The sequence below is a fragment of the Pristiophorus japonicus genome, chromosome 18, assembly GCF_044704955.1.
Source record: "Pristiophorus japonicus isolate sPriJap1 chromosome 18, sPriJap1.hap1, whole genome shotgun sequence".
Classification (NCBI taxonomy): Eukaryota; Metazoa; Chordata; class Chondrichthyes; family Pristiophoridae; genus Pristiophorus; species Pristiophorus japonicus.
Window position 1 is genome coordinate 87,590,861 of NC_091994.1, and position 14,698 is coordinate 87,605,558.

The 14,698-nt window shown below is 42.9% G+C and overlaps 1 protein-coding gene across 10 annotated transcripts in view; it reads right to left on the bottom strand.

Annotated features, from left to right (window-relative positions):
- LOC139228830 (protein-arginine deiminase type-2-like) overlaps window positions 1–14,698 on the bottom strand; it is a 120,999-nt gene that overhangs the window by 92,324 nt on the left and 13,977 nt on the right. For all 10 annotated transcript variants that reach the window (XM_070860257.1, XM_070860258.1, XM_070860249.1 and 7 more), the window contains exon 2: window positions 5,949–6,058. The gene's annotated coding sequence lies outside the window, so the exon portion shown is untranslated. The remainder of the gene's footprint in view (window positions 1–5,948; window positions 6,059–14,698) is intronic.

Genomic DNA, 14,698 nt, shown 5'->3' on the forward strand with positions numbered 1-14,698 from the left:
AATTTACAGCATGGAAGGAGGCAATTTTGGCCCATCACGCCAGCCATCAAGAGCTATCCAGCCAATCCCACTTTCAAACTCTTGGTCCAAAGTCCTGTAGGTTACGGCACTTTAAGTGCACATTCAAGTATTTTTTAAATGTGAGGGTTCCTGTCTCTTTCACCCTTTCAAACAGGGAGTTCCAGACCCCCACCACCCTCTGGGTGAAGACATTTCTCCTCATATCTCCTCTAAACCTCCCCCCAATGACTTTAAATCTATGCCCCCTAGTTGTTAACCCCTCTGCCAAGGGAAACAGGTCCTTCCTATCCACTCTATCCAGGCCTCTCAATTTTATATACCTCAATCAGGTCTCCCCTCAGCCTCCTTTGTTCCAAAGCAAACAGACCCAGCATCTACAATCATTCATTATAGCCAGAAATCTCCAGTCCAGGCAACATTCTTGTAAATCTCCTCTGCATCTTTTCCAGCGTAATCACATCTTTCCTGTAATGTGGTGTCCAGAACTTCACACAGTACTCCAACTGTGGCCTAACCAGTGTTTTATACATTCAAGTATAACTTCCCTGTTCTTATATTCCATGCCTCGACTAATGAAGGCAAGTATTCCATATGCCTCCTTAACAACCTTATCTACCTGGCCTGCTACCTTCAGGGATCTATAGACCTGCACTCCAAGGTCCCTTTGTTCCACTACACTTTTCAGTGGCGTACCATTTAATGTGTATTCCCTTGCCTTGTTAGACCTCCCCAAATGCATTATCTCACACTTAAGAATAAGAACATAAGAAATATGAGCAGGAGTAGGCCATATGGTCCCTCAAGCCTGCTCCGCCATTTAATACAATCATGGCTGATCTGATCATGGACTCAGGTCCACTTCCCTGCCCGCTCCCCAGAATCCTTTATTCCCTTATAGTTTAAAAAATGTCTATCTCTGTCTTAAATTTATTCAATGTCCCAGCTTCCACAGCTCTCTGAGGCAACGAATTCCACAGATTTACAACCCTCAGAGAAGAAAATCCTCATCTCAGTTTTAAATGGGCGGCCCCTTATTCTAAGATTATGCCCCCTAGTTCTAGTCTCCCCTATCAGTGGAAACATCCTGTCTGCATTTAGCTTGTCCAACCCCCTCACAATCTTATATGTTTCAATATGATTACCTCTCATTCTTCTGAATTCCAATGAGTAGAGGCCCTACCTACTCATCCTTTCCTCACAAGTCAACCCCCTCATCTCCAGAATCAACCTAGTGAACCTTCTCTGAACTGCCTCCAAACCAAGTATATCCTTTCTTAAATATGGAAACCAAAACTGTACGCAGCATTCCAGGTGTGGCCTCACCAATACCCTGTATAACTGTAGCAAGATTTCCCTGCTTTTATACTCCATCCCCTTTGCAATAAAGGCCAAGATTCCATTGACCTTCCTGATCACTTGCTGTACCTGCATACTAACCTTTTGTGTCTCATGCACAAGTACCCCCAGGTCCCGCTGTACTGCAGCACTTTGCAATTTTTCTCCATTTAAATAATAAATTGCTCTTTAATTCTAATTCTTTTCTGCCAAAGTACATAACCTCACATTTTCCAACATTATGCTCCATCTGCCAAATTTTTGCCCACTCACTTAGCCTGTCTATGTCCTTTTGCAGATTTTTTGTGTTCTCCTCACACATTGCTTTTCCTCCCATCTTTGTATCATCAGCAAACTTGGCTACATTATACTCGGCCTCTTTTTCCAAGTCATTACTATAGATTGTAAATAGTTGGGGTCCTAGCACTGATCCCTGCGGCACCCCACTAGTTATTGATTGCCAACCTGAGAATGAACCATTTATCCTGACTCTCTATTTTCTGTTAGTTAGCCTATCCTCTATCCATGCCAATATATTGCCTCCAACCCCGTGAATTTTTTTCTTGTGCAGTAACCTTTTATGTGGCACCTTGTCAAATGCCTTCTGGAAGTCCAAATACACCACATCCACTGGTTCCTCTTTATCCACCTTGTTCGTTACATCCTCAAAGAATTCCAGCAAATTTATCATACATGACTTCCCTTTCATAAATCCATGCTGATTCTGCCTGACTGAATTATGTTTTTCCAAATGTCCTGCTACTGCTTCGTTAATAATGGACTCCAACATTTTCCTAACCACAGATGTCAGGCTAACTGGTCTATAGTTTCCTGCTTTTTGTCTGCCTCTTTTTTTAAATAGGGACATTATATTTGCAGTTTTCCAATCTGCCAGACCTCCCCAGAATCCAGGCTATTTCTCTGAAGATCCTAGGATGGAAGCCATCAGGTCCAGGGGATTTATCCGCCTTTTGTCCCATTAAGTTACTGAGTATCACCTCCTTAGTGATTGTGATTGTGTTAAGTTCCACCCCCACTATAGCCCCTTGACTATCCACTGTTGGGATATTTTTAGTGTCCTCTACGGTAAAGACTGATACAAAATATTTTTTCAGAGTTTCTGTCATCTCCATGATCCCCATTACTAGTTCCCCGGTCTCGTCCTCTAAGGGACCAACATTTACTTTAGCCACTCTTTTCCTTTTTATAGACCTATAGAAACTCTTGCTATCTGTTTTTATATTTCGTGCTAGTTTACTTTCATAGTCTATCTTCCCTTTCTTAATCATTTTTTTAGTCATTCTTTACTGGCTTTTAAAAGCTTCCTAATCTTCTGTCCTCCCAATAGTTTTGGCCACTTTGTATGACCTTGTTTTTAATTGGATACCGTCCTTTATTTCTTTAGTTAGCCAAGGATGGCTATCTTTTCTTTTATACCCTTTCCTCCTCACTGGAATATATTTTTCTTGAGAGTTGTGAAATATTTCCTTAAATGTATGCCACTGTTCATCAACCGTCCTACACTTTAATCTATTTTCCTAGTCCACTTTAGTCAACTCTGTTCTCATACCTTTGTAGTCTCCTTTATTTAAACTTGGTTTGAGATCCAACTTTCTCACCCTCCATCTGAATTTAAAATTCAACGAAGCTATGATCACTCATTCCAAGGGGATCCTTTACTAGGAGATTGTTTATTACTCCTGTCTCATTACACAGGACCAGATCTAAGATAGCCTGCCCCCCTGGTGGGTTCCATTACATACTGCTCAAGGAACCCGTCCCTTATGCACTCTATGAACACTTCCTCAAGGCTACCGTGACCATTTTGATTAGACCAATCAATATGGAGGTTAAAATCACCCATGATTATTGCTGTTCATTTTTACAAGCCCCCACTATTTCCTGGTTTATACTCCGACCAACAGAGATACTACTGTTAGGGGGCCAGCCAAACTAGTTTAAACCCTCCCCAACAACACTAGCAACACCCCCCCCGCCTCCTCCCTCACGAGGATATTGGTCCTGGCTCTGTTGAGGTGCAACCCGTCTGGCTTGTGCAGGTCCCACCTCCCCCAGAAGCGGACCCAATGCCTCAGGAAACTAAAGCCCTCCTGCCTGCACCATCTCTCCAGGCACGCATTCATCTTCCCTATCCTCCTAGTTCTGTTCTGACTAGTTCGTGGCACCGGGAGTAATCCGGAGATTACTATCTTTGAGGTCCTACTTTTTAATCTCGCTCCTAGCTCCCTAAACTCTACCTGCAGGACCTCATCCCTCTTTCTACCTATGTCATCGGTCCCGATGTGGACCATGACCTTTGGCTGTTCACCCTCCCCCCAGAATGCCCTGCAGCCGCTCGGTGACATCCTTGACCCTGGCACCAGGGAGGCAACATACCATTCTGGAGTCACATCTGCGGCCACAGAAACACCTGTCTGCTCCACTGACTATTGAAGCCCCTACCACTATAGCTCTCCCATTCTTCTTCCTCCCCTCTTGTGCAGCTGAGTCGTGGACTTGGCTCTGGCTGCACTCCCCAGAGCTACCATCGCCCTCACCGGTACTCAGAACAGAGTACCAGTTAGAGAGCGAAATGGAATTAGGGGACTCCTGCACTACCTGCCTAGTCCTCCTCTTCTGTCCGGATTTGCCACGTTTCTGCCCACCTGCCCAGTACATTGATATCTTCCTGCAGTCCGCAGCTTTCTTCTTCATTATCAACCACACAGCCTATTTTCGTGTCATCTGCAAACTTCTTAATCATAACCCCAACATTCAAGTCCAAGTCATTGATATATACCACAATAAGCAAGGGACCCAGCACTGAGCCCTGTGGAATCCCACTGGATACAGCCTTCCAGTCACAAAAACACGCATCAACCATTACCCTTAGCTTCCTGTCTCCGAGCCAATTTTGGATCCAACTTACCACTTTGCCCTGGAACCCATGGGCTTTTACTTTTGTGACCAATCTGCCACGTGGGACCTTATCAAAAGCTTTGCTAAAATCCATATACACTACATCATACGCACTGCCCTCATCAACCCTCCTGGTTACCTCCTTGAAAAATTCAATCAAGTTAGTCAGACACGACCTTCCCTTAACATGTCTTTCCAAATGAAGATTTATCCTTTCCCTCAGGATTTTTTCCAATAATTTTACCACCACTGAGATTAGGCTGACTGGCCTATAATTACTCGGTCTACCCCTTTCTCCCTTTTTAAACAAAGGTACAACATTAGCAGTCCTCCAGTCCTCTGGCACCACACCTGTAGCTAGAGATGATTGGAAAATGATGGTCAGAGCCTCTGCTATTTCCTCTTTTGTTTCTTTTACCAGCCTGGGATACATTTCATCCAGGCCTGGGGACTTAACCACTTTCAAAGCTGCAATGCCCTTTAATACTTCCGCTCTCACTATGTGTATCTCGGCTAATATTTCACACTCCTCCTCCCTCATTGCAAAGTCTGCATCATCCCTCTCTTTTGTGAAAACAGATGCAAAGTATTCATTAAGAATCATACCCACATCTTCTGCCTCCACACACAGATTTCCTTTATGGTCTCTAGTGGCCTCACTCTTTCTCTAGTTATCCTCTTGCTCATAATGTATTTATAAAACATCGTTGGGTTTTCCCTGACTTTACTTGCTAACATTCTTTCATGCTCTCTCTTTGCTTTCCTGGTATCTTTTTTAATTTCACCCCTGCACTTTTTAATCCTCTAGAGTTTTGCAGTATTGAGTTCTCGATATCTGTCATAAGTTTCCCTTTTTTCTTTATCTTACCCTGTATGTACCTTGACATCCAAGAACACTAGATGTGTTAACCCCAACCTTTTTCTTTAAAGGAACATACTTGCTCTGTGCCCTCAGGATCTCCTCCTTGAATACCTCCCACTGCTCCGACACTGATTTACCATCAAGTAGCCATTTCCAGTCTACTTTGGCCTCATAGTTCTTATTCTTCTCAGTTCTAATGAAAAAAACATTACTTCCCAAGTCTATATGCATAACCCCCTGGTAACAGCCTAATGAATCTACATTGCACCTTTTCTATTGGTTTTATATCCACCTTCCTATAATGGGGCATCAAAAACTGCAAAATATTCCAATTGTGACCTAATTAAAGTTTTCTACATGTTCAAAAGTTCTCCTTGCTTTTGCATTCTATGTCTCTAGATGTAAAAGCAAGGATTCTGTTTCCCTCATTATGATAACTACTTTTAATGACCCCTTTATCTACACCATGTCTCTTTGCCACTCTACTTTATTTTAAATGTCAGCATTTAAGGTGTATGGCTCTGTTATTGGAATGTCGGTTTTGTAGCCTAGTGTGAGCGGTGAGCCCAATTTTCCAGGATGCATTGGTAGCAATTTGCCACCCTGACTGGAAGATTGTTTCTCGTCAGTCTCCAACAGTAGCTGTTTGGTTATTTTTCAAAATTATTTGAAGAAATGTGAGAGGGTAATTTCAAAAGCTTTGTTATGGTAAAGCTAATATTTAAACAGCGACTGAGAAAAAGAAACAGAATCAGGCAGAGACCATTTTAAACATGACAGACAGTACGATCAGTGCAGGCCGAAGACATACCTGATCCCATATGAAGGTATAAGGAACTCCCTGTGATGGCTTCAGTACATAAAGAGGATCAGCCACCAGCAACTGGAGGAAGGTCCATTTTGTTTGTGCTGCAGTGACACCTAGAGGCCGAAGGCAAAATATCACCTTTCTGACAATTGTTTTTTTTCTTTTACAGAACCACTTTATTTGTAACATTTCTCAGACACAAAGGCAAATTTATTTCTCACTGATCTGGAATGCTCCTGATGTTGTCAGAGTCACCAGGCTCAGTGATAGCCAGTGTGCACACACTAGTATTTACCACAAGCTGTAACTAGCTCAATATTGTTGCCACTTTAATGATGCACACCAGTCTTGGCTAACATACCATAGTATTCAATCTGATTTCTTCAAGTTGTTTATAGATGCGCTATATGTGAATTTGATTACTTTTTATTGAAGATTTTCTCCTGATAATCCAGTAAGTTTATACACTGAATAGGTGAGCCATACAGCGTCAGAGGTTCCAATGTTTGAATGCCAATTAGTGCTGATCAACAACAACTTATATTTATATAGCACCCTTAACATAGTAAAATGTCCCAAGGCACTTCGTAGGAGCATTATCAAACAAAATTTGATATTAGGACAGATGAGGTAGGTTTTAAGGAGCGTCTTAAAGGAGGAGAGAGAGGTAGAGAGGTTTAGGGAGGGAACTCCAGACCTTAGGACCTAGGTAGCTGAAAGGCACCAATGGTGGACTGATTAAAATCGGGGATGCATGAGAGGTCAGAATTGGAGGAGTGCAGAGATCTCGGAGGGTTGTGGGGCTGGAGGAGTTTACAGAGAGAGGGGAGAGACCGTGGAGGGATTTGAAAACAAGGATGCGAGTTTTAAAACTGAGGTGTTGCCGGACCAGGAGTCAAAGTAGGTCAGTGAGCACAGGGGCGATGGGTGAACGGGACTTGGTGTGAGTTAGGGCACGGGGAGCAGAGTTTTGGATGACCGCAAGTTTATACAGGGTGAATGCTAGGAGGCCAGCCAGGAGTGCATTGGAATAGTCAAGGCTAGAGGCACCAAAAGCATGGATGAGGATTTCAACAGCAGATGAGCTGAGATGGGGCTGCGTCAGGTGATGTTACGGAGGTGGAAGTAGGCGGTCCTGGCGATGGAACAGATAGGTAGTTGGAGCTCATCTCGGGGTCAAATACAACACCAATATTGCGAATGGTCTGTTTAAGCCAAAGACAGTTGCCAAGGAGAGGGATGGAGTCAGTAGCTAGGGATAGAAGTTTGTGGCGGGGACTGAAAACAATGGCTTCGGTATTCCCATTATTTACTACTGGATGTCAGATAAACAGTGACACAAATCAGAGACAGTGTAGGGATTGAGAGGTGTGTTGGTGAGGTAGAGCTGGGTGTTGTCAGCGTACATGTGGAACCTGATGTGTTTTCAGATGGTGGCACCGAGGGGCAGCATGTAGTTGAGAAACAGGAGGAGGCCAATGATAGATCTTTGGAGGACTCCAGCGCAATGTTCCCATTAAGCTGTGTGGCCGCAGAACTATCTAAAGCTCCCGCGCAGCCGGCACACCGGCTTTTAAATAGAAAAAACTACGCATGCGTGGGAATTTGAATGGGCCCATTAAGGAGCCAAAACATTTAAAGGGAACTTTGTTCCAGTAGTAACGGTGCCGGAGCGGGAAGAGAAGCCATTGCATGTGACTCTCTGGCTATGACTGGATAGATATGAATGGAACCAGGCAAGTGCGGTCCCACTCAGCTGGATGATGGAGGTGAGGCATTGGAGGAGGATGGTGGGGTCAACTGTGTCAAAAGGCTGCAGAGAGGTCGAGAAGGACGAGGATGGATAGTTTACCATGGTCACAGTCACATAGGATGTCATTTGTGACTTTGATAAGGGCCTTTTCAGGTCTGTGGCAGGGGCGGGAAAGATTTGGGAGACTACAACACGTTCAACACATGTTGGTAAATAAAGGAAGGTTTGAGATAGGGTGGTGGTTTGCAGGAGAGGGGTGGTTTTTAGAGAGGGGCAATGACGTCAAATTTGAAGGGGAAGGGGACAATGCCTGAGGAGAGGGAACTGTAATTGCTGGGTTGGTGGTGGAGTGCTACAATTAGGTTCAGTGGCTTTATGGTAAAGAGGAGTAAAATCAGCTTCGTCTCCTACACCTGATCATTGTGACCACTGCACATGGACATCAGGTAATGACAGGATCGGGCACAACTGTGCTGCCCCCCACAATTGAATTTCCCACCAACAGGTGATGTCCTGGCTCACACATAAATAATGGCCATTGGACAAGGTACTGGATGGTGACATGAAAAATACCCCAGAAGTAATTCAACGTCTTCAGGAGAGATGGGGAGAAGAATGGCAAGGAAAAAAGAAAAAAAATGACTTGTGTTTTATATTTTCTGCAGCTTTTAGGGACTTTTTAAAAAGAAGAATATAGTTTAATTTTTAAATTGTGTGCATTATAAATGTATCTGGCTTGTGCATTAATATAGAAATAAATCAAAGCTAAAGGCATTATATACACGAATGTGCGAAGCATTCACAACAAAATAGATGAATTAATAGCACAAATAGAAATTAATAGGTTTGATCTAATAGCCATTACGGAGATGTGGTTGCAAAATGGCCAAGGTTGGGAAGTAAATATTCCAGGATACTTAACTTTTAGAAGAGATAGACAAAATGGAAAAGGAGGAGGGGTAGCCCTAATAATAAAGGATAGAATAAAGACAGTGGAGAGAAAGGATCTTAGCTCTGAAAATCAAGAAGTAGAATCAGTTTGGATGCAGCTAAGAAACAGCAAGGGGCAGAAAACATTGGTGGGAATTGTTTATAGGCCTCCAACGAGTAGTGGTAATGTAGGGCAGAGTATAAATCAGAAAATTAGAGGCGAATGTAGGACTTGAATCTACATATAGACAGGGCAAACCAAACTTGCAGTAATAGTGTGGAGAACGAATTCATGAATTGCATTCGGGACAGTTTCCTAGAACAATGCATCATGCAACCAACCAGAGAATAGGTTATTTTAGAACTTATATTGTGTAATGAGACAGGGTTAGTTCGCAATTTCATAGTAAAGGATCCTCTGGGGCAGAGTGATAATACAATAAAATTTCACATTACGTTTGAGAGTGACTTACCCAAGTCTGAAACTAGAGTCTTAAACTTAAATAAAGCCAATTACATAGGTATGAAGGGTGTGTTGACTAAGGTAGAGTGGGAAAATAGATTAAAAGGTACGGCAATAGATAAGCGATGGCTAGCATTTAAAGAAATATTTCATAATTCTCAATAAAAATACATTCCATTGAGAAACAAAACAAAAACAGGAAAAGTGATCCATCCATGGCTAACTAAATAAGTTAAGGATAGCATTAGATTGAAAGCAGAAGCTTATAATGTTGCGAAGAATAGCAGTAAGCCTGAGGATTGGGAGAGTTTCAGAAACCAGCAAAAGGCAACCAAAAAACCGATAGAAAGGGAAAAAATAGACTACGAGAGAAAACTAGTAAAAAATATAGAAACAGATTGTAAGAGCTTCTACAAGTATGTAAAAAGGAAGAAAGTAGCAAAAGTAAACATTGGTCCTTTAGAGACTGAGGCAGCTGAAATGGGGAATAAGGAAATGGCAGAAACGTTAAACAAATATTTTGTATCTGTCTTCACAGTAGAAGATGCAAAAAACATACCGAAAATGGTGGGGAACCAAGGGTCTAATGAGGGTGAGGAACTTAATGTAATTAATATAAGTAGAGAAAAAGTACTAGAGAAACTAATGGGACTAAAAGCTGACAAATCCCCTGGACCTGACGGCCTACATCCTAGGATTCTAAGAGAGGCAGCTGCAGAGATAGTGGATGCATTGGTTTTATCTTTCAAAATTCTCCAGATTCTAGAACAGTCCCAACGGATTGGAAGGTAGCAAATGTAACAATGCTACTCAAGAAAGGAGGGAGAGAGAAAAAAACAGGGAACTACAGGCCAGTTAGCCTGACATCAGTCATCGGGAAAATGCTGGAATCCATTGTTAAGGAAGTGGTATCAGGGCACTTAGATAATCATAACATGATTAGGCAGAGTCAACAAGGTTTTATAAAAGGGAAATCGTGTTTGACAAATTTACTAGAGTTTTTTGAGGATGTAACTAGCAGGGTAGGTAAAGGGGAACCACTGGTTGTAGTATATTTGGATTTCCAAAAAGCATTCGATAAGGTGCCACATAAAAGATTGAGGTGTCTGCTGTACATGGTCCATGTCTCTGAGCCATTCAGGAGGGCAAGTATTACTACAGCCCTGTAGACCATGAGCTTGGACCAATGTACAGCAGACACCTCAAGTTGCTGGAGAAATATCACCAACAATGTCTCCGCAAGATCCTACAAATCCCCTGGGAGGACAGGCGCACCAACATCAGCGTCCTTGTCCAGGCTAATATCCCCAGCATTGAAGCACTGACCACACTCGATCAGCTCCGTTGAGCAGGCCACATAGTTCGCATGCCAGACACAAGACTCCCAAAGCAAGTGCTCTACTCAGAGCTCCTTCACAGCAAATGAGCCAAAGGTGGGCAGCGGAAACGCTACAAGGACACCCTCAAAGCCTCCCTGATAAAGTGCGACATCCCCACTGACACCTGGGAGTCCCTGGCCCAAGATCGCCCTAAGTGGAGGAAGTGCATCCGAGAGGGCGCTGAGCACCTCGAGTCTCAACGCCGAGAGCATGCAGAAGTCAAGCGCAGGCAGCGGAAAGAGCATGCGGCAAATGAGTCACACCCACCCCTTCCCTCAACGACTATTTGTCCCACCTGTGACAGAGTCTGTGGCTCTCGTATTGGACTGTTCAGCCACCAAAGAACTCACTTCAGGAGCGGAAGTAAGACTTCCTCGATTCCGAGGGATTGCCTATGATGATGACATAAAAGGTTATTATACAAAATAAGGACATGGGATTGGAGGTAATGGGACTAAAAGCCAACAAATCCCCTGGAGGCATGGACAGAGGATTGGTTAACGGACAGAAAACAGAGAGTAGCGATAAACTGATCTTTTTCAGGTTGGCAGGCTGTAACTAATGGGGTGCCACAAGGATCAGTGCTGGGGCCTCAGCTATTTACAATCTATATTAATGACCAAGATGAAGGGACTGAATGTAATGTATCCAAGTTTGCTGACGATACAAAGCTATGAGAGACAGTAAGCTGTGAGGAGAACATAAAGCATTTGCAAAGGGATATAGATAGACTAAGTGAATGGGCAGTAAGGTGGCAGATGGAGTATAATGTAGGGAAATGTAAGGTTATTCACTTTGGTAGGAAGAATAGAAAAATAGAATAAATTATAAATGATGAGAAACTTTTAAATGTTGGTGTTCAGAGAGATTTGGGTGTCCTTGTGCAAGAAACACAGAAAGCTAGCGTGCAGGTACAGCAAGCAATAAGGAAGGCAAATAGAAGGTTGTCCTTTATTGCTAGGGGATTGGAATACAAAAGTAAGGAAGTCTTGCTACAATTGTACAGGGCTTTGGTGAGACCACACCCCGAGTACTGTGCACAGTTTTGGTCTCCTTATCTAAAGAAGGATATACTTGCCTTGGAGGCAGTACAACGGATTGATTCCTGGGATGAGAGGGCTGTCTTATGATGAGCGATAGTGTAGATTGGGCCTATACTCATTGGAGTTTAGAAGAATGAGAAGTGATTTCATTGAAACATACAAGATTCTGAAGGGGATAGATGCTGAGAGGTTGTTTCCCCTGGCTGGAGTGTCTAGAACTAGGGGTCACAGTCTCAGGATAAGGGGTAGATCATTTAAGACAAGATGAGGAGGAATTTCTTCACTCAGAGGGTTGTGAATCTTTTGAATTATCTGCCCCAGAGGCTGTGGATGCTGAATCTCTGAATATATTCAAGGCTGAGATAGATTTTTGGAGTCTAAGGAAATCAAGGGATATGGAGGTCGGACGGGAAAATGGAGTTGAGGTCAATGATCAGCCATGATCTGATTGAATGGGGGAGCAGGCTCGAGGGGCTGTAGGGCCTACTCCTGCTCCTATTTCTTATGTTCTTATGCTCTTATGGTTTTCTAGATTAGTTTGTTGAGGAACCAACTAGGGAACAAGCTATATTAGATCCAGTATTTTGCAATGAGAAAGGGTTCATTAATAACCTTGTAGTAAAGGGGCCTTTAGGGAAGAGTGACTATAATATGATAGAATTTTATATTGAGTTTGAAAGTGAATTAGTTAAATCCAAAACTAGGATCTTAAATTTAAACAAAGCAAACTACATAGGTATGATGGGCGAGTTGGCTAAGGTAGATTGGTAAACTACATTAAAACGTTTGATGGCAGACAAGCAAAGGCTAGCATTTAAAGAATTAATACATAATTTTCAACAAATATACATTCCTTTAAGGCACAAAAACCCCACAGGAAAAGTAGTCCAACCGTGACTAACAAGAGAAATTAAAGATAGTATTAAATCAAAGGAAGAGGCTTATAATGTTGCCAAAAAAAGCAGTAAGCCTGCAGATTTTAGAATTCAGCAAAGGAGGACCAAGAAATTGATTAAGAAAGGGAAAATAGAATATGAAAGTTAACTAGCGACAGACATACAAACAGACTGTACAAGCTTCTATAGGTATGTAAAAAGGAAAAGATTAGTGAAAGTAAATGTGGGTCCCTTACAGGCTGAGGCAGGAGAAATTAAAATGGGTAATAAGGAAATGGCAGCGAAACTAAACAAATACTTTGGGTTTGGGGCAGTCAATTTGAATTAGATATTTTTCTTGCGCCAGTGCAGGAAGCGCCAGCCCCGGTGCAGAATTTGCCTCTGAATTTTAAAAAGTGTTATTGTGCTAACGGAGCGATCGCACGGCATGACACTCTGCTCTGTGCTCAGCATATCGGCGCGGACGTGCTGAATCACAACGTCTCTCCCCTTCTTTTAAAGGGGAGAGCCGCTGCTAACTCAGCAGCCTCTTTAATGGCACCCACTGAGTCACCAGGGAGGGTGTCGGTCGGGCCAGCGGCCTGGCACCCAAGACGTCTTCCTGCAATTATATATGGCCCTGGTGAGACCACACCTGAAGTATTGTGGACAGCTTTGGTCTCCTTACCTAAGGAAGGATATAGAGGGAGTGCAACGAAACTTCACCAGACTGATTGCTGGGATTGGGGGGGGGGGGGGGGGGATTGTCCTATGAGGAGAGATTGAGTAGACCAAGCCTATATTCTCAAGAGTTTAGAAGAATGAGAGGTGATCTCATTGAAACATACAAAATGCTTACAGGGCTTGACAGGGCAGATGCAGGGAGGATGTTTCACCTGGCTGGGGAGTCTACAACCATGGGGTCGCAGTCTCAGAATAAGGGGTCAGCCATTTAGGACTGAGATGAGGAGAAATTTCTTAACTCGGAGGGTGGTGAAGCATTGGAATTCTCTACTCCAAAGAGCTGTGGATGCTCAATCGTTGAGTATATCCAAGGCAGATATCAACAGATTTTTGGGTATTAAGGGAATCAAAGGATATGGTGATCATGCAGGAATGTGGAGTTGAGGTAGAAGATCAGCCATAATCTTATTGAATGGCAGAACATGTTTGAGGGGCCGAATGGCCTAATCCTGCTCCTATTTCTTATAATAATAGTTCTACCGTTTTTAAAATTTGAAGCATTTAAAAGAAAGACTTGCTTTTATATAGTGAATTTCATGACCACTGAACGTCCCAAAGCACTTTACAGCCAATGAATCAGGTGAATTCATAATAGGAAACAAGGAAATGGTAAACCAATTGAACAAATACTTTGGTCCTGTCTTCACTAAGGAAGCCACGAATAACCTCCCGAAAATAATAGGGGACCGAGGGTCTAGCGAGAAGGAGGAACTGAAGGAAATTGTGTTAGGGAAATTGATGGGATTGAAGGCCGATAAATTCCCAGGGCCTGATAGTCTGCACCCCAGAGTACTATAAATAGTGGATGCATTGGTGGTCATTTTCTAACATTCTATAGACACTGGATCAGTTCCTTTGGATTGGAGGGTAGCTAATGTAATCCCACTTTATAAAAAAGGAGGGAGAGAGAAAACAGGGAATTATAGACCGGTTAGCCTGACATTGGTAGTGGGGAAAATGTTGGAATCAATTATTAAAGATGTAATAATAGCAGCGCATTTGGAAAGCAGTGACAGGATCGGTCCATGACAGCATGGATTTATGAAAGGGAAATCATGCTTGACAAAACTTCTAGAATTTTCTGAGGATGTAACTAGTAGAGTGGACAAAGGAGAACCAGTGGATGTGGTGTATTTGGACTTTCAAAAAGCTTTTGACAAGGTCCCACACGAGAGAATAGTGTGCAAAATTAAAGCACATGGTATTGGGGTAATGTATTGACGTGGAGAGAGAACTGGTTGGCAGACAGGAAGCAGAGAGTCGGGATAAACAGATGCTTTTCAGAATGGCAGGCAGTGACTAGTGGGGTACCGCAAAGTTCAGTGCTGGGACCCCAGCTATTTACAATATACATTAACAATTTAAATGAAGGAATTGAATGTAATATCTCAAAGTTTGCAGATGACACTAAGCTGGGTGGAAGTGTGAGCTGTGAGGAGGATGCTAAGAGGCTGCAGGGTGACTTGGACAGGTTAGGTGAGTGGGCAAATGCATGGCAGATGCAGTATAATGTAGATAAATGTGAGGTTATCCACTTTTGTGACAAAAACAGGAAGGCAGAATATT